Below are 19,229 nucleotides of genomic sequence, written 5' to 3'. Positions count from 1 at the left end.
TGCCAAGCCCTGACCAGAGCGCCCAGACTCCCCTCCCCTCTCCTCCCCTCCCCTCTGTCCCTCCCCTCTGTCCCTCCCCACCGCGGCTCCCCACTAGTCTGCTAAAGGCAAGGCGACCAGGTGAAATGAGCAATTCCCATTCAGGGACAGGAGCAGCGCGCTGACTCTCCCTGTGAAATGGCTGCTCACTTTGGCAGATCGATGCACTCCTTTTCCCTATCGCACTGCCACTGAGTGATAGCCAGGAAGAAGAAAAATAAGAAGGGAGGTACAGGGAGGGGGGGGGGGGGGGCTTTTGTGCATCTGTTTGTTTGTGTATGTGTGTGTGTAGAAGGGAAGGGGTAGTATGGTGTTAGCAGGGCATTTAATGATATTTGCCATGGCTGCTCTGAGTGAGCGCTGTTGAAGGAAAATGGGAAATGCTTTGCATAAACTCAAAAGAGACGGAATATTGCTGTTGCCTCTTTGGAGAGAAAAACTGGCGTTTGCTCTCTCACCGGATATGAGAATATTCCGTCAGCGAACTGAAAATTGTGCAGATATGAATGATATTAGTGACTATCATGAAAGGGCTTAGTTCTAGCAAAATGAATTCCATATCTCTTTTCACATGTCAAACATTAAAGCAAGGGGACTGCTCGGGTCAACATTTTCAGACCTGTGAGATGATATTATATGTGCATAATCGAGGCTATAATCTCAGACCAGGTAAAAAGGATTCCTTTTACTTACACTGTGTATGTTCATTGCATACTATATATCTTTATTATTACAGAATGTAATAAATCAGGAATGTGAAAAAGCCCATTTAATCATATCAAAGACAGCATATTCTAGCATATGTATAGCTAGAATATGTATAGCATATGTATAGCTTCTGAGTCATTTGTAGAAATAAATCCAACTTGTTTATGATCCTGAGTGTTACTGAAAATTCATTTTTTATGTTGTCGAAGACCTATAATTATGCTCAATATGCTTCCCTCTAATGAATTAATTTAACAAAGATAAAAGCTCTCCAATAGTTTACTCTCATATAACAAAATCACCACCGTGGAGTATTCACTCATACTCTGACCACAGGCCATGAATCACGTTTGGCTACGGATTATTCCAACAATGCACTTTGTTGATTGGTTATTGGTTACATCATTGGCTCATGAGTGCCAAGTGATTCATGGTCAAATCTATTATTTAAAACTCCAAAACTCATCCATAAATGTATCATTTCATGATTAATGCTCATGATATTTTTCCCATCTGAACAAAGGCATCATCCACACCGCCGAGTCAGCATAGACACAGAAAGTGTTATTGGGATTATTATTATTATTATTATTATTATTGTGATTGTATTGTATGTATATATATATATAAGTATATTTTAATATACACATATAAGTATATTTTAATCTTTATAGGGGTAGCCTTGGGTACTACATCTGTCTGGATCGACAATACTATTGACCAAGTCTAGTAATAAACTATGATTAATAACATGTACCTGAAGAACAATATATTCAATTGGATTATCCAGATATCAATGGCTCCTCTTAATGGGAAGACATGTAATTGAGATGAAGACTATATGGCCACTCTAAATTAAAATCTCAGTTCTACAGTTGCTCTTGGGAATCTTTATTTTCTGCTAAAAATTATTAATTTTCAATTCAGACGCCTCACTCCAAACGAGGCACTGAACAGATCGTCCCACCAGCACATGTTTGACAACTCTAATATTGTTCTAATATGTATCCTGTTGATTGGTTGAACCTAATCAAAAATCAAATTTCCCTCCATTTATACTTCTGTGGAACCATAAGGCTTCGCTTTTTATTCAGCAGAAACATGTATTGTTTTCTGTATTTGCATTATGCTGATGATACCATACTTATCCTGACTCAAATATAGTTGTTTTCTCTTTTCTCTATGGCTGTGTCCAACTGGATTACCAAACAATGAACACAGAATCTTTATATCTTGTTAACTGTAAGAAGCTTGATCTGCCCACAAAAATTGGCCCACAAAGACACAAGGTCTTATATTTACATTATAATAATATACAAGATGTATAAATCAAGATTTAGGCTTTTTTACAATCTCAATATTGTTACATGTTGATGAGGAATATATCCCATAAATCCATCTCACTGAAACATCTTAACATCTTAACAACATGTCATTTACTTGGTCATGTGTTATATCCTAGAGTATCCCTTAAAGCAAACAGCTGTGCACCTCATTGTAGGGCAGATTGAAATGTGAAAAAACAATGAAATCACCTTACTCCCTCTTGTAAATACTGGAGTGATAGTCTCTTAGCAATTCAGACCTCTTCAGATTCATTAAAGTGTCCTTGCCAAATCATCTATGATGACTTAAAATGTGATTCTGAAACAACTGAGGGAAAGCTATGTTGTAATGTATGAGCAATGGATTAAGGATTCACAAGGAAGTACAGAAGCACCTGCGCTAAACTCTATGAATATTATACACATTAGGCTTTTACAGCACCGTCATAATTGCAGATAGAGTCTTTATCATTTAGTAGAACACATGCAAGAAACACAAAACCTTTTTTTACAGTTTTACAAGCTCATTAAATATTATAAAGATAGATAGATAGATAGATAGATATATACTTTATTAATCCCCAAGGGGAAATTTGTCGAGCCAGTAGCAGCAACACACAAGAATAAAAATAAAAATAAAAAAACACAAATATAAGAAGGGTTAGGGTGATCTGGCAAGAGGTGAACTGTTGTAGAGCCTCATAGCCGTCGGCAGGAATGTTCTCCTGTATCTGTCCTTGTGGCAGCGGAGCGTGAGGAGACGTCTGGAGAAAGTACTCCTCTGTCCCTGTAGGAGGTGGTGGAGAGGGTGGTCCGGGTTGTCCAATATGGACACCAGTTTCTTCAACGTCCTCCTCTCCACCACCTGTTCCAGGTGCTCCAGCTGGCAGCCGATGATGGAGCCAGCCTTCCTAACCAGTTTGTTAAGACGGCTGGTGTCACCGGCTCTGATGCTGCTCCCCAGCAGACAATGGCAAAGTGCAGCACACTGGCCACAACCGACTGGTAGAATAACTCCAGCATCTTGCTGCACACGTTGAAGGATCAAGCTTTCTCAGGAAAAAGTCGACTCATCCCCTTCTTGTACACAGCGTTGATGTTGGCCTTCCAGTTCAGTCGGCTGTCGATGGAGACGCCCAGGTACTTGTACTCCTCCACCATGTCCACGTCCACTCCCAGGACACTCAGAGGTGTAGGAGCTGTCGCCTTCCTCCTGAAGTCCACCACCATCTCTCTGGTCTTGGCCACGTTCAGCCGCAGGTGGTTCTCATCGGCCCACTTTACAAAGTCACTCACCACTGCCCTGTACTCCTCCTCCCGTCCATCCCTAATACACCCGACCACTGCAGAATCATCAGAGTACTTCTGCAGATGGCATGACTCCGTGTTGTACTGGAAGATTAATTTAGTGGCTTACTGACCTATACATAGGCCACAACTAATGACCCATCCTGAAATCTCCTTTGCTGTTGACTGGACATTAAGACTTCATGATGCTAACCTTAAGGATATTTATATTGTAGTGCTAAATGTCACAGACAAATGAATTTAACCTTTATTGCTACTGCCCTTCAAGTCCCTTATTATAAAACTATGGCTACAAATCCGCTTCTTGTTGCTTTTCTCAAAGATAATCTAATCTCTTTTCCATCCCTTTTGCAAAAATTCTGAAGTCTCTCAACATCAGTCGAGCCCGAGTTGAAAACATAGTCGGACCTATGCAGACATGACAGCGATAAAGTGCACTTGATTATATGGTTGAACGTAACAACAAGGAGAGAGAAGAGCCCAAGATAAGAAGATAGCAAAGAGCACAGTTTCTCAGCTCTGATTGCTCAGAACATCTTTAAGTTAGAAAGTCAGGTGCAGGAGGGTTGCATCTTGGTCATCAGCTGTCAAGGCAGTAATGAACAGTGTTTACAAGTAATACCATGCGCTGCCACATTTCAGGGTGGGAAATGTCAAAGTGTCCATTCTCCCCAAACTAGTCTGAAGCAACACTGTCAGGGCTTCGGCTGTAAACAATAAGAACCGAGAGGCGAGACAGCAACAAGGAGCTTTCTCCGTTTCACCCATTACAGTCAGAGTGAGTGGGAAAGAGTGGTACAATGTCAAAGCTAAAAGAAATAGACGCTTGCCGAGGGGAGAAATAGTGGCTTCCAAGTGGATTGTGTTTGGCAGACACATAATGATAGCTGTTCAACAAAACTGAGAGAAGTAGAGCGGGAGAGGCCAAAAGAGAAAGAGTGAGAGAGAGGCACAAAGACACAAGAAGACAGACAGGGTATACCAGACAGGCAGGCAGAGAGACACCTGCTGTTGCATCACCTGCTGTAATAATAGTGTTGACATTAAAATACAAAGCTCTGACAATAGGCGCCCGCTGATGCAGCATCCAGTATGCAAATGATGAAGAACGCATCAGGAAATATTAGCTTGCGTCAGAAATTTCCATCATACAGATTGAATACCACTTGACCCTTTGGCATCCCACAAGTGCTTATTAATTACGTGTGTGTGTGTGTGTGTGATTATGCAGACAAGCACAGTAAGCACATTCAATGCGCTGATTTTCCACTGCAGTCTTCATTCCATGCTAACTCCACGTGTAAGGCTTCGAATATAAATATATGTTACAAATGCATCTTTGTTTATAATGTACAGTATATACGCAACGCAATATGCACGACCACTTTCAAACTGCACAACAAAGTCAGGTGCTTGTAGAGTGGGGCTCAGCCAGGCGATCAAATGTCTCTCTCTCTCTCTACACACAAAACTATCACAACATGCGGTGTACCTTTCCCCTTCCCTCCCCCTAACCAGCTAGCTAGCCCGACCGCATCTACCGGAATCAAAACAGGAAGTGGTTTCGCTCCGCTCGGCAACAGCCAATCGACTTGTGCCTCCTGCACCTCGAGCTAATCACTCGAAATCCAGACTGTTTGCTGTCCTGGCTCCTCAGTGGTGGAACGAGCTCCCCACTGACATCAGGACAGCAGAAAGTCTCGACATCTTCCGCCGGAGACTGAAAACACACCTTTTCCGACTATATCTGGATTAAAACACAGATTTGCACTTCAGTGGCACTTAAATAGCTCTTATTGTTGTACTTTTGTAGTTCGACTATGTTGAGGAAATGTTACTTCCTGTATTCTTGTTGTTCTTAGTTTATACTCTAGGTTGAAATGCACTTATTGTAAGTCGCTTTGGATAAAAGCGTCTGCTAAATGACATGTAATGTAATGTAATGTTTGGGCCGACTGCATCAAAGAGCGGTGTAATTCCACGCCTGATGCTAAAAACGCCAGGCAATGGTTTATTTTCTGGCACACACATTGCTGGTCCTCATTGTGATCAGCCCCATGTACGAATGTATTAAAGCCTTCCGGAACAATTAGTTAAACCTGCGCTGTTGTGTATAGTTTTTCTTTTTCTTTGATTGGCATTCCAATTCCACTCACACGTCCACCCCTTCCTTCTTGCTGTCATGCTATCTTGAATACCCAGGTTAAACATAATCCAAAAACAGAAGGGATCATTAGTTGGCAAATTAATTCTTGACACTCCCTTTCATGCACCCCACATGGCCCCTCAGGGCCTATCAATCAAAATCCGATTCAGCTGATATCACATTCACCCATTGCACTAATTCCATTTCCTTTTAAATGTTCAGCAGTCTTTTGTATCAATGTAGACCTTTGGTGACTGGGGTAGAAACTTTTCATGTTTGAACTCGGTGGAATTTGAAGGACTGCAGACATCAGCAAATCCTCACTGATGCACAGGTCAATACCTATTATAGTAAAAACAATAATCAATATGGTGCTCTCACATTACCAGTGTTGTGTGTGGTTGCTTTCAATCGCTGTGGCCCTTTCCACAGCACTTTGATCATTAATCTGATGGTTTAACAGCCCTGTGATTGTTTTGTCTTGTCTGGATTCTTTCTGGCAAAATAGAAACACATTTGGACCACTGAGAGAAGAGTGTACACAGAATACACATTATTATGGCCGGCTGTTCCAAACTCTAGATTGATTGGTTGTTTTCCACCAACACTCTCTGGAAAGGTCTGTGCACTTTACCATCACCATTTTATATAACTCCCAAAAACACATCACAATTGATTTGCCTTCAAGGAATCATCTTTAAGTAATTGGTCTTGACTTATTTCCTAATAAAGTGCACTCACAATTCAGAAAATTAATATAATCCGTGTATTCCTTTTAGCAGATGTGAGTCTCTCTGGCTGTGTTAACACTTACTGTGACTTTTGGGATCGAATGCACTAAATTTGAACTCACTTCTGTCCGCATGTGTGTGTCCGCACTTCAAAGCGAGCTGCTTGATTGGATAGTGATCTGAAGGTCAAAGGAGCAGCTGTAACACTGTAGATAAACGGATGACACACAGTTATGTCTGCTGCTTACTCTTCCTGCCTGTAGTATGAGCAGACATGAGTAGCTGCTAATACAGCTCCACACATTCGATGATGAACACATGGGCCTCTATATTTTTCAGAGTAGGTCCCCCCGTTATTTTTGTCAACGTTCTTATAGGTCCTAATGCAATCATGTTTTCACCCTGTAGGGTTTAATATACACAAGATGATAACACACAACATATGTACAGTAGATTCTCTTTGAAGAAAACATGCTTTGAGAACAATGGGTCGTGGTGCACTTCAGCCTCTTGTGGCCACAAAGAGTATTATAACAACACCGACAACAATTATCCTGATTTAAAAAACAACACACCTTTTTCCACCTGTTTTTACAGCTGTTTTCCTCTGTAGGGAACTCAGAAGGATTATTCTGGCAAAACCTTTTTTCACCCACCCGCTCTTAAGTCATACACACAGAGAGAAACTATTCAGATCAGAAGGTTTCTCACTTGACGCTCATGGCTTCTGAAGTATCTCTCATGGCCAAAGGAAATCAAAAAAGCCTTTTTGCAAAAATGTGTCTTTTGCAGAATCAACATATGTAAATAGTGAGGCCCTAAATTAGAACCTTCTGGCAACATAATAGCTTAAATCTTTAAAAGGCTCTGTACTCTCTCTTTACAACAGTGTGAACATTTTACATTTTATCAGATGGGGTCTTAAGATGTTTTTTTTACAAACAACTTAATACAAATTCAAATATGTTTTCAGAGCCATGTTGTTGTACTGTATGACTAAAAGCAGCTCATAGTCAGCTGCTACGTTACAGCCCAGGCTCCTTCCCAATAATCTTCATATTGATACATTTTACAGCATATAATAAATGCCATTTTTCAGTGCCATTAGAGGAAATGCTGTAATGTTTATATATAGCAAGATAATTAGACCTATTACAGGAACAAAAAATAAGCAAAATAAGTGTCTTAGGCAGAAGTGGTCAATACCAGAATTATATCTGGCATACGGCTAGTAAATTAATATTATCATGAGAAAGGAGCTGCAATTATTGTCATTATGCTCATTTTAGTCATCCATGGAGGGCACATTATTTTAATAAGACCGTTGCATTGAATATATCTCAATGTATTCTAAAAGGGAAAAAGAAAAAAAAGGAACTGCTCCGATTTATACAAGGGAGCAGAATAGTGCTGGCAAGCTTGAACGACTTTAAAGTTTTCTATGGGAAATGAGATTTTGGTCTATGACAGAGCTCCTAATATCCCTTCGCACAGCATCCCAGCATGTATGCTAATGCGCTGTCTTGACCACTAATACACAGCAGGAAAAGTGGGCTAAATAAAATGAAGGAGGAGGCTGCGGAATACATTTCTGAATGCCTATAACGACTACAGTGTCAGCACTCTTGGATCTGTACTTCTTCATTCGGATGTTCTCATTTGTATCCACACCTGTGTCATTCACAGCCTTACGTCTTAACCTAATTTCATGGTCTGCGGGTTTGGATGGATGGCTCTGCTGCAACATGTACACTGAGGGAAGGAGAAAGAGTACCATGTGTGCGCGCGAGTGTGTGTGTGTGCATGCTCTCGTGCAAAAACACAATTGTGTAATCGCGAATTGAGGAGGGAGAAAGGGTGGGAGGGGTCTGCGCTGCCACAACAGCAAAGAGAATTGTGGTCCAAGTCAGAAATTAACCTTTTAACCTTTTACTTGTGTGTGAACAAATATACATTAGGCTCCTCTTGATAGGTGACAGTGAATTGGGGGTTTGAGAGACTTTCAATGAGAGTTACTGAATGATCCGTTTACCTCCTTGTTGGTAATGTGCTTCAATTCCAGTAAAAGTGTGTCCAAACCACCACAGCTTAAAGCTCCATGATATATTGCAGAGTTCTTTAACAGCAAATGTTATTGCCATTCATGATGTGAATGTGACATGAACCGTGGTCGACTGGAAAAGAAGACAACTGTCTAATGTCTAATGGTAGACGTGGTACATAAAGCACCCAATAACCTTAAAGAAAAGAGACGTGTGATTAAATAACTGACTTGTAAGTGTAAGTTATTCATATTATTACTTCTACAAATTGTTCTGAGAGCTTTGCACAGCAGTGTGCCCTAAAACCTTTTTTTTTTGTCTGTGTAATTTTTTTAGTATATTCTTATGCAAAGTGTCAGTACTGCCCTTTTAGTTTGCCAGAGTTTCTTCGGGTGTAATAGCTTATTTAGCCAAACCAGGCATGACAGCAATTATCCTAGAGGGAAATCGATTCCAACAAAACACTGTGCTTGGACAAACAATAACATTATCAAAGTGACTAAGCCGGAAAAATTTATGTTTACTTAACCCAGTCAAAATCTGCAATTCTTGAAGCCATAAAGAGTACGATACTAGCGGCAGACAGAAAAGACAGACAGAAAAATAATTAAAAAACTACAACGGCTTCAACAATGTTGTTGCAACAACACAAGGATGATTAAGGCCTTTCACATTCCTTCATTGCACATTTCATTTTCCATTGATGTCCACAGACTGCCGACAAAGACACAATTCAAGATAATTGCTTTTCCACATATTAATTGATAACGTTCGTGACATTTAATTTCAAGAAACTGTGGCTTCAAATGCAGATTTCATGTCCATTGTCTGACCACTGTTGTGTGTTAATGAAGTGTTTATTCCAAAATGCTCTTGAAAAAAAATGAAATACTATGATAAAAAAAAGAAGCTCTTATCTTTCTCTTTTTCAGTTTCTTTGAGACCTCAGTGAACAAGGTGTTTCAAAAGCAGCCTTTGTATACTCGGTTGAGCATCAATAAAGTCACTTGGTCTTTTTTAAATTCCTATACACGCTGTATGTACACAGAGAGAATACACACCAAAAAAAGGTCTGGAATGGAAAAACCACCAACGCTGTACTTTATGATCTCTGTCTTTGCCTCTGAGGCATTTGATTTTCTATCTTTTCAGATGAACTTCAGTGAGGCAAACAGTTTGCTTTGTTGACTTTAATACTATAGTATCTCACGTGTGCTCCGATGGTACCATCTTTGCTAAAATGTACACTACTGTGAACAATATCAAAATCATAATGAGGATGTCAATTATCCATTTTCTTATTCAAAATCAAACAGTCATTTTATATTCTTAGGATAATAGCACCACATTATGTAAGCCATAATAAGTGCAAGTAAATACTGACAAAATAATAATGTGTGTCATAACACTGTCATCCATTGTGGTGAGCTACATATATGCATTATTATTGCTATCAGTAAACCATAACTTGATACTCATAAACGACCATGTATGAAAGGTTTGTGACTGTTCTTGTCCGGGTCATTTGCAGGCTGTCGGCTAGCCGGTGCCACTCTTTGGTCAATCTCCATTCCTGTTTCCAGACGCTAGTCTGTCTGAGATAGATCCCTCATATGTCAGAACCACACAGACTATTTCCTGGAGTCCGCTGTGACAGTGAGGCTCCACCAACCATGAAAGCCGTATAAGCGATGACCTCATCGCAGAATGCCACGGACTACCACATTGATGTGGTAAAAACTCCCCATCCATTCAAGAGCTAACTGACACTTTTTAGGCTGTTCTTCACCAAAACATATAGTGGGAATGAATATATTTGGAGGCACAAAAAAACACAATATTAAATCCATGTTACAGTATGTGGGTAGAAGCTGCGCATTAATTATTAGGTTAATGGTGTCCACAACATTCGGTAGGTTAAATCATAGATTTTGCAATGAATAATGTTTTTTTGGGGGCATTTTCAATAACTTCGGCACTCACAACCCACTGCATAGAATAAAAAAACATTGTAAATCTGTGTAGAATTTGTGAGTGTGGTCTATAATGTCGGCACTTAGTCTTATAATTTATCTCCCGTCTTAACAAGAGGTGTCTGAGGCTAGAGTGGGGAAGAAACCCAACTCTCCCTGGTACAATTATAGCAGTGCGCTGCAGTCACTTTGCCTGCTAATACACGGTGTGATATTAATTACTGTTTGTAAACAATGCACTTTGCGGAGATTATTGCATGCACTGCGCGTCCTCCATTTGTGTTTGGTAATTCTCACAAGTGATTAAGTGGTGAAGCTGGGACAGCTGTTCAAGATGAGTTCATTGGCATGTTTAATTAATTGCACTTGAGATAATTATTCAATCATTACTTTGATTAATTTCTGCATCCCAGTTAATGCATCAAACATCTGCTTGATGTCAATATTTTTGAAAGCACGCGTAGAGCAAGGCTAACCATTTTTGGTAACTTGACTCAGGACGACACTCTTTGTGGAGAAAAGGATGTCAGCTGGTCATGATTGGAATGTTTCATCATGGATGCACGGTTGATTTAAACAAAGCTGATGCTCACTTATCGAGCGTGCCCCTAAGGCTGCCCTAACACCCAACACCTGTAATGGCTGCATGTTTTCCTTACATGGTTTCCAACACAGCAACAACAACAACCCCCTTGTCACTGCTCACTTCAACATTCTGAATCGATTTAGTCCGCATAATGTTTGAAACATGCTTATTCTTCACCCCCTCCGATATGCAGGATAGTGGCAACATCCAACTGAAGGAAAGCCGGGCAAATCGTTTGTGAGAGATCTTGTCAAACCGATTAATTCCCACCCAGGGCCTCGGGGTTCTGGGCCGTTTTTCTGTCATGCTGCTTTGCCAGGCTCCCTCTTGATAACACCCCAAAGCTCAAATTAATTGTGCAGGGAGATGTGGGATGGAGAGTATCTAAAAGGACCTTGAGCAACACATGAAGCTTTATTTTTCTCTCCGCTCCCCTGCATGTGAAAACACAGAAACAATCAAACCGTCAGAAGCATGACACATTGCACGAACGATCACTAGCATGGTTAGGAAGTTTCTGGAAGTGTTACGTCTTGAGAGAGATGAAAAGGGACAGTATCAACCCTCGTGAAACATCCTTGTCGAAGAATATCTATGCTGAAATTACTATCAAAGTGAAATCCCTCGCTTCATCAGCAGTTTAAAGAGAGGGTCGGCGAAATACTTAACTACAACTGTCTACTGTCTTCTCTGACTCTGACAATGAGAGTTCAAGTTAGCTAAATATAGGACAGAATGTCATCAAATTTACTGACATTTGTTCTGCAATTATTGTGACAAGTCATTAGGATTCATGTTCTGGTAACCTTGAAGGTCAGAGCAATCCATCTGATAGCCGTAGACACATCAAAAAAACTAAATAAGAACGTCACTAAAGAAAAAGGCAGGATTTCATTGCAACCCTCCAATAGTTGTTCAGATATTTCATCCATTACTCTAGCGTGGTTAAAAAAAAACATTCCTCCTGGAAATACTGCCAATTTAGCCGAACTATGCAGGATAACAGTCACACACAAAGTCAAGCAGACCTTTCCCACCATCTCCCGTCACAGCAAACAGCTCCGAACATTAGCTAAAGAGTGCCAATCCCTGCTGTGGCTGTGTGCAAGCGCACCATGTCTCAGCTTTTCATCAGCTCTGGCCCTCAAAAGCCACCAAAACACCAATTTAACCAAGGCCTATTCCATAGAGAGAAAGTCAGAAGAGCAGGTAGATTGTGGCAGCTGCACAGTAGTTTTCCAATAGCCCCTTGGCACTTGAGTCGCCCCCGTCACCTCGACTGGCAGATGGTGCAAATGAGCCTTTATGTGCTGCTGCTCGACACCGTGGACAGGCAGCCAATGTGCAGTCACCAGGGATCCATGCTTGCATGAGTAGAAGACTGGAACAACAGCGTTGCCTTTTGTACTGTCATGGTGGAAACATATCAGCGACTACTTCAGAGGTAGATAACGTTCGTATCACGGCAAGAGCTTTAATCAGGGTTTTATCTGCGGTCTTTTTTGCTGTGACAAACGCAGACTAGAGTGACTTGGCTGCAATACTATGTGTTGTTGTTGAAGCTGTCAAGATGCATAGTGGTGTATGAATAAGAGATGAGATCGTTGAGTTGTTTGTGGCTACAAAATACACATTCGATTATTTGTTTGAGGATTCCAAGAATGTTCTGTGCTTACAGCAAAACACTGCTTGTAAAAAATATTATGTTTGGCGGTTTCCCTGCATATAAATTTGGAGTTTCACACACGGAACCGTGCAATTACACAATGGTACACAACCCCACATAAAACCCTCACAGTCCCTGGGTAGGCCACATCCAATAGTTTGGAGCTAAAGTAGTCGCCACTGTCACAATGTGACATCATCAACCGTGCTGGCTCTGTCCCAGTGGCGTGCTCCTTTGGAGCCAGAGATATCCTTCAATGGCGCTCATACAGTGATGCTGCTGTGTTGCTCAGAGGCCCCATCAGCCCGGCAGTGAGAGCTCAAGAGCAGGTAGAAACTTTTGATGGGGCCCTGGGGGAGCAATTATTAACCCGAGGGCTTGCTAAAAGGAACCTTGTTTAAGTCTTTTGGAAACAAAAGCTAAGACCCCTGTTGCAAGGTAACAGTTCTTTCTATGTAGCCAGTCACAAATGTTAATTTGAAGCTCAACTGGTGAGAGGTTAATCACCAAAAAACCATGGGGGTTGTCAAATTTAAGAGTTTAGCTAAAAATCAAAGTATTCGGCTTTTCTGTTCGTAAAATCGTAGCAGTCAGTCATCATCTGTGAAAATCTGTGTAAAACAGTTAATGTAGTGATGTGATTAAGAAGCTGACCTTTTGCAATCTTTTTCACCACTCAGCATTTGTATTTCTAAGCCTATAAAAAAATCCAACAGGAATAAATTCAATAGCTACCGTTGACACTCGGCACATCACTCTCCATAAAATACCTGCAAAAGATCAAGGCAGACAGATAATGGCTTGGAAGAGGAGTCAGCTTGCTGCCCTGTGACAGACATTTCCAATTAAAAAGGGTAAATAACTTGAGATTCATCTATTTCACCCTGTCCTGAAATTTATCAGTCCATCGTGCTTTAAATTCATTCACCCCTGAAATGGTAATATCGCAGATTTGGATTTTCTAGCCAAAAAAAAGAAGTCATATAGTGCCAACATCCTCACACTCCTACGTACATCTCCCTGCCCTGTCTGTGTCAGTGCTTTTATGGGGAAACCCAGCTGTGGGAGGAGGCTAGTGATAGTAGTACACCAACAAGATATAAACGGTGGTTGTAGAACTGTTGGATTTGACTTTGTGCTTAACCAGTATACCAAGACGGTATGTTCACAGGGAGGAAGCTAACATCATAACTGTTTTACCGCTCATGTCCTTTTATGAACTGCTACTAAGTCCTACTATGTGTTATGAAAGAGCAGAGCCTTTTTTAATCAAATCTAAATATGTTGCTTATTGATTTTTTTGAACTACAAATCAAACAACCCAACTCTATAATAACCCCAAGTTTGCCAACATTGTCTTTCCCGAACGTGACCCAAATCTGGCTCCGCTGTTTGCTCAAACTGCTGCCAGAGGTGTGATTAATGGGCGACCACTCGGGGCCCAAAGCTCGCCCAAGTGCTCATAACTGGAGCTGATTCCGAGCCAGTCTCACCATGTCTGCATCCCAAAAACCAGAAGCCAAATGTGGACCTCTGATGTCAGAATACAACCGAGCGATATTCAGTTGCAAACAACCCGGGTGGACCCGCTACCTGGGCTACTGTAGATTTATTCATATATTGGCTTTTTTTTATTAACTTCAGCCAACATTAACAGAATGCCGCATCATGATAGAGGGGACCATCTATGGGGGAGAAAAAGTCTTCCTTTTTGTAAATAAAGTGACATGACTCATTAATGTGATGAATGACCATGCAATTCCCCAGGACCTCAGCATCAAGCCGCCCCCAACCCCCTCCATGCGTCCCTCTTGTGGGCCATTCCGGGTGAAAGACGAACATTTAAATGTGTGCCTCGAAGTGCTGAGGCAAGCAGATCCGCCGGCCAAATGGTTGATCTTTTCAGCTGTTGAAGCTCCCAAGGACGCATTTCACTGCTACCATCAAATCATTAAATTCACCCCGTACTCAGTCAGTTACAGTTATAGAGACATAGCTAGCAAGAACAAGAAAGAGGGTAATTCTCTCTTTTACTTTGGTTCCAAATGGTTTGTATATTTTTTTAAAGCTTATGTGTCTAGGCACAGTGAAATGCGTGTGTAAGTTTATTTATGGATATAATTCAATTCATAAACACAAACTCTCCAAAGCAGATGGTGCAGTCCTTTAAATTTATTTTTTAAAGTTCAGTCTCTTTGGTGAATGTCCATATGTGTGTTTAGAATTCAGCTGTTGTATCATTTCATGCCACTTTGGAGGACCAAAATAACTAAATGTAGTAAACTGCAAGCCCCAGACAAAACCTGTTATTAGTGCTACACAATGGGCAAATGTGCTTTAAGTGCTTTTAAGCATGCTTGGGGCTAGCATTTTCTCAAATGACACAGGTTCACGCAAACAACTTGTTACAAAACAACTCTAAATGTACTGAAAAACTGCTTATTGATTTACTTTCAAGTATCTGTATTACTTAGGATATCAATGAGAAACAGAGTTGGCTGCTAATACAGTATTTATTATAACCACAGCACTTTATCAAGAAACTTAAAGAGGTGTTCTACCCAAAGCACCCTTGAGTGACTGGACTTGGTTTCTATGGGAACCAAAGCCCAACTCAAGCCAGAAAAATGAGCACAAAGCTGCTGTGCTGAGAGGGGATGCTGTATTAAATGAATGGGGATCTATTGAAACTAATACAGGTGAACGCGGGGAGAAGAAACCACCGCTGAATGAAAGAGGGGCGCACTTTGCTTAAAAGAAAGATGGTGGGGGAAAATAGCACCGCACGGCACAGTGCACTCCAGGGGTGTTTGACTTTCCCACTTTCATTACTTTGAGCTCCGTAATCCTGATGTTCACGGCAAGTCGAGAGATAGCAGGTGAAGGCCATCATGTTTGAACTCATCTCAGTTGGGTACAGTATGAACTCACAGCTGCACTGCGCGCCTGGGATCGCTCCGATGTAGTACTTTTCGTTAAAGATAAAAGAAATTACTCTACATCAGGTTGCCTCCTTTGTATTCAGACCTTGCATCCACTGGAAATCAATGTATGAATCAATCACCTAAATACACGGAGATAAATGTCTTCTTTTACATTTGCAGAATCAGTGTTTGTGCCTTTGTATTGGGGTGGTCACTCAAGAGTTTAGATGACTGAATTGATAAACTATCAGCTCTGAGCAATGCAGCGTAGCCTACAATACACACTGTGATTGATTAAAAGATTGTGTGAAATACACCTGCACTTATTAATATGCAGCATGTGGTCCAGTGTGCTGCTTATTAATTAGTAACTCTGTAAAACATGTGCCACACTGGAAGTCTCTGCACACCATTCAGTTCCATATTGAGTCATAAAGTCAAATTTCTGCAAATACTTCTCTTATAATTCGTTACCGACAATAATGCATGTTTTTCAAAGAACCTGTGAATGTCTCTATATGTTTTGTTATTCAGCTCTGGAGGCTTGTGTGCTCATGCATTAAGCGTGGGCAAATGTGTCTGCGTGTGTGCATGGTAAAGTTTGGAGGAGAAAAAAGTTAAAGCACCCATCAGATGCCTCCCTCGAAGGGCCAGCTGCTGTCGGCAAACGCCCCCCTCACCCACGTACATGGTATGAATAGAACAGAAAGAAATGTGTCCCTCCTCATGGTGGGTCAGACTACAAGACAGTCCGGATTTCTCGGGCAGTTTCTTACGGGGCTAAATCCCAAACCGAATTTCAACACAGAGCTTTTTGCCTCAAGGACCTGATTTCCTTGTTTTCTGGTGTTTTAACAATGTGCCTGTACTTGACAGTCCAACTGCGGCAGTCATGTTTAAGTGGTCCTTGACTTCAGCCTGTTGTGTAAAAGCGTCACAGAGGTTCGGTTTGCAACTCATGGGAGAGTGACGCCTGAAATCACAGCAGGCCATTCAATCAGAAGCAAAAATCAAGCACAAGAATCCAACTCAACTTGTTGATGCACTCCCACATTGATGGGACTACATCAGCGCATACATGAAGGACAAAAATGGTGACCCAAAAATACACATATTCCTCTACTGGTCCACTGGTGGTCAACACGTCCACAGGATACTTTTATTATGGGGACGATGGACACATCTACGAGGATTACATTTGGGAAGCATTCAATGTTCTCTTTCATTTACGGCTCCACTTGTGTCATTGTGGTTGACTTTTATAACATCACATGTGAAATATTTTTTTAATACATGTTCGGAAGTGTCCATTATTCAAGCAAGAAATGGTAGACGATATTTTCGTCAAGATCAAAAAGTAAGCTGGATTATTCTAGGAATATGAGGACAAAAGCATCCTTTGACTTTTTATGGTCTTGGTATTACTTCAGTTTGACTTCTAATCCGACCGTATGACATCAGCCACAGCACCTGTACAAACTGCTGCCCCAGACGGGATGATCTTCTGAGTGCTTTAGCAATCTGGGACACTATTCCCACTACTTACTTTAGCCAATTTGCTCCCGGGAGCCCCTGAGTCCTTGTCTTCATTAAGGGAGTTCCTCATTGATCAATCACTGTCAGAGGAGCTGCTCTGTAATTGCACTGTGGCCTAATCATGACTGGCGTCTAAACCCCCTCCCCCCACCCCACCCTCACTCTGTCACAGGTCTCAGGAGAGAGAATGTTCCATGACTTTCACACCTCCGACCTCAAGGTAGGCCTCTCTTTGATTTGTACTTGTCTCTCTCTGTTTTATCTTTATAGCTATATGGTTTTATAATGGACATTTTGACTCACATTTGAATATTGATGGAGGTGATGAGGAGAGGTAAGTTAAGATGGATGATGTGAGATTTTTTTTATTTTTAATTGTAAAAAAAATTAACTTTTGCTGAAAAACATGCAGCCACTCACGCAACATCACTGATTGGCTATTGTTGATCTACTATTAACAATACATCAATTCATCGAGAAGTGGCACAATTCATTTGAACTACGGTACAATAAGGTGCCAGTTGCAGTGCTGCAGCTCCTGGCTTATTATCCATCGATCACGGCACATTTGCATTGTGAACTGATTCATATGTGCTGTAGGCCTTGCACTCTGTTTGTCACATTCAGTGAATAGACCCTTACATCTGTCCACATGTATTAAAGTGTATGTAAGACAAAACGCAAGTCGCAGCTGCAAAAAATTACCAGCCCTTGATGTCTTTACTGAGTCACATAGTGTTGTCATAACCAACCACTTCAGAAATATGCATAGACGCCTAAATAACAAATTAAATGTTTTGTTATATTACTCTTATCGAAGCGAATGACTGATTTTCTGCCATGGTTATATGCCAAGTTTTCCATCTAATTTTCTAACATCACACACTGTGGACCACTAATACCGAGCACCAATTTACAGTATGTGGGCTTCCAACTACTTCCTCTCACATGAAAACATGTACAAATATACCCTTGTCGCACTCCTAAATATTAAAACTAAATGATAGGTTGCCTTGCTCAGAGCTGTTGTGTGTATTTCTTCATATTAAAAGGGAATTATAAGTTAACGCTAGAATTTTCGCCGGACAAAATTCTCCTCACGGGATCATGTGGAACAAACAAGACACATTATAGGAGCAATATATATGATACAGAGGGCTTTAATGCAGCGGCTATGTAAAGGTAGAGTGGAGTAATGACATCATCACGACCGACAGCCTCGTTCGCGAAGCGTAGCACCCACCCTCGGGTTCCCCCTTGTCAACACTATGATCAGTCTGCCTGTTTACCAGAGTTTGACCTGTTCGCTTTTAGAATCGTTAGCTATGAGCATCCGGCTCAGGCGTCGCCATGTTCAGAGCCTTGGGAGGCAATGGAAAGGCTCCCAATGTATTATGCATCTTAACAAAATAACAATATTTATCTGTGATATGTCATATGGGTGAGATTGACAAACACATTCTTCATTTCGAATGTTTTCAGTGTTTAATGTCATATAAAGTGTTTAAATTTCAAGTCAACAATCAGAAAATATGTAAAAAATATATATTCCTCTATGGACTCAAATAAATCTTATCAAAATGGTTTTGGTAATGATTGTGGTTCAGCTTTCTCAAAGTGAGAAAAATACATCACAACATATCTTTAAATCACCATGTAAACAGCGCCAGCTCTGAGGTGATAAATTGAAGTGAAAAGTGTAAAATATGTGTCATTCATGTGAAACACAATCAGCAGGAGTGCCCCAAAACAACCTGTTCTTTAGCTGCCAAAAATAATGCTTTTTCTTTAGAGAACTGTGCAGGTCATTAATTTTCTTTTCTCAGCATATGGCTAAAATGATGAGCGGCTGGTCATGGGAAGTAAGTGAATACACTCAGGAAGTGCTAGTGTTACTGACATAAAATAAATAATATTCCTGCCCACACATTTATTTGTCATTAGCTCCTTAACCCTCCTGTTACCTTTACATTTACTAACATATTTTACCCTCTGGGTCAATTTGACCCCAGCAATTAAAACCTCCAGAAAATTATTAGAATTAATATTGTTTCCCAAGTTTAAGTGTGAGGTACTTTATGTTTGTTTGTTTACTACCTAAATAGCTCTTTAAATATATAAAAAAGTTGATATTTCTTATATGTTTGACAGTGAAAAACAGCCTGGGGTCAAATTGACCCCAAGGAACACAGACATTAAACATTGAATGGGGTCAAATTGACCCGAAAGGTAACAGGAGGGTTAA

The 19,229-nt window shown here is 40.8% G+C and overlaps 1 protein-coding gene across 4 annotated transcripts in view; it reads left to right on the top strand.

Moving 5' to 3' along the window:
• Window positions 1–19,229, top strand: part of LOC130211454 (receptor-type tyrosine-protein phosphatase delta-like) — a 255,394-nt gene that overhangs the window by 59,671 nt on the left and 176,494 nt on the right. For all 4 annotated transcript variants that reach the window (XM_056442153.1, XM_056442151.1, XM_056442152.1 and 1 more), the window contains exon 5: window positions 17,157–17,204. The gene's annotated coding sequence lies outside the window, so the exon portion shown is untranslated. The remainder of the gene's footprint in view (window positions 1–17,156; window positions 17,205–19,229) is intronic.

Source organism: Pseudoliparis swirei, chromosome 21 (genome assembly GCF_029220125.1).
Source record: "Pseudoliparis swirei isolate HS2019 ecotype Mariana Trench chromosome 21, NWPU_hadal_v1, whole genome shotgun sequence".
NCBI lineage: Eukaryota > Metazoa > Chordata > Actinopteri > Perciformes > Liparidae > Pseudoliparis > Pseudoliparis swirei.
This window is presented reverse-complemented; position numbering and strand designations above follow the sequence as displayed.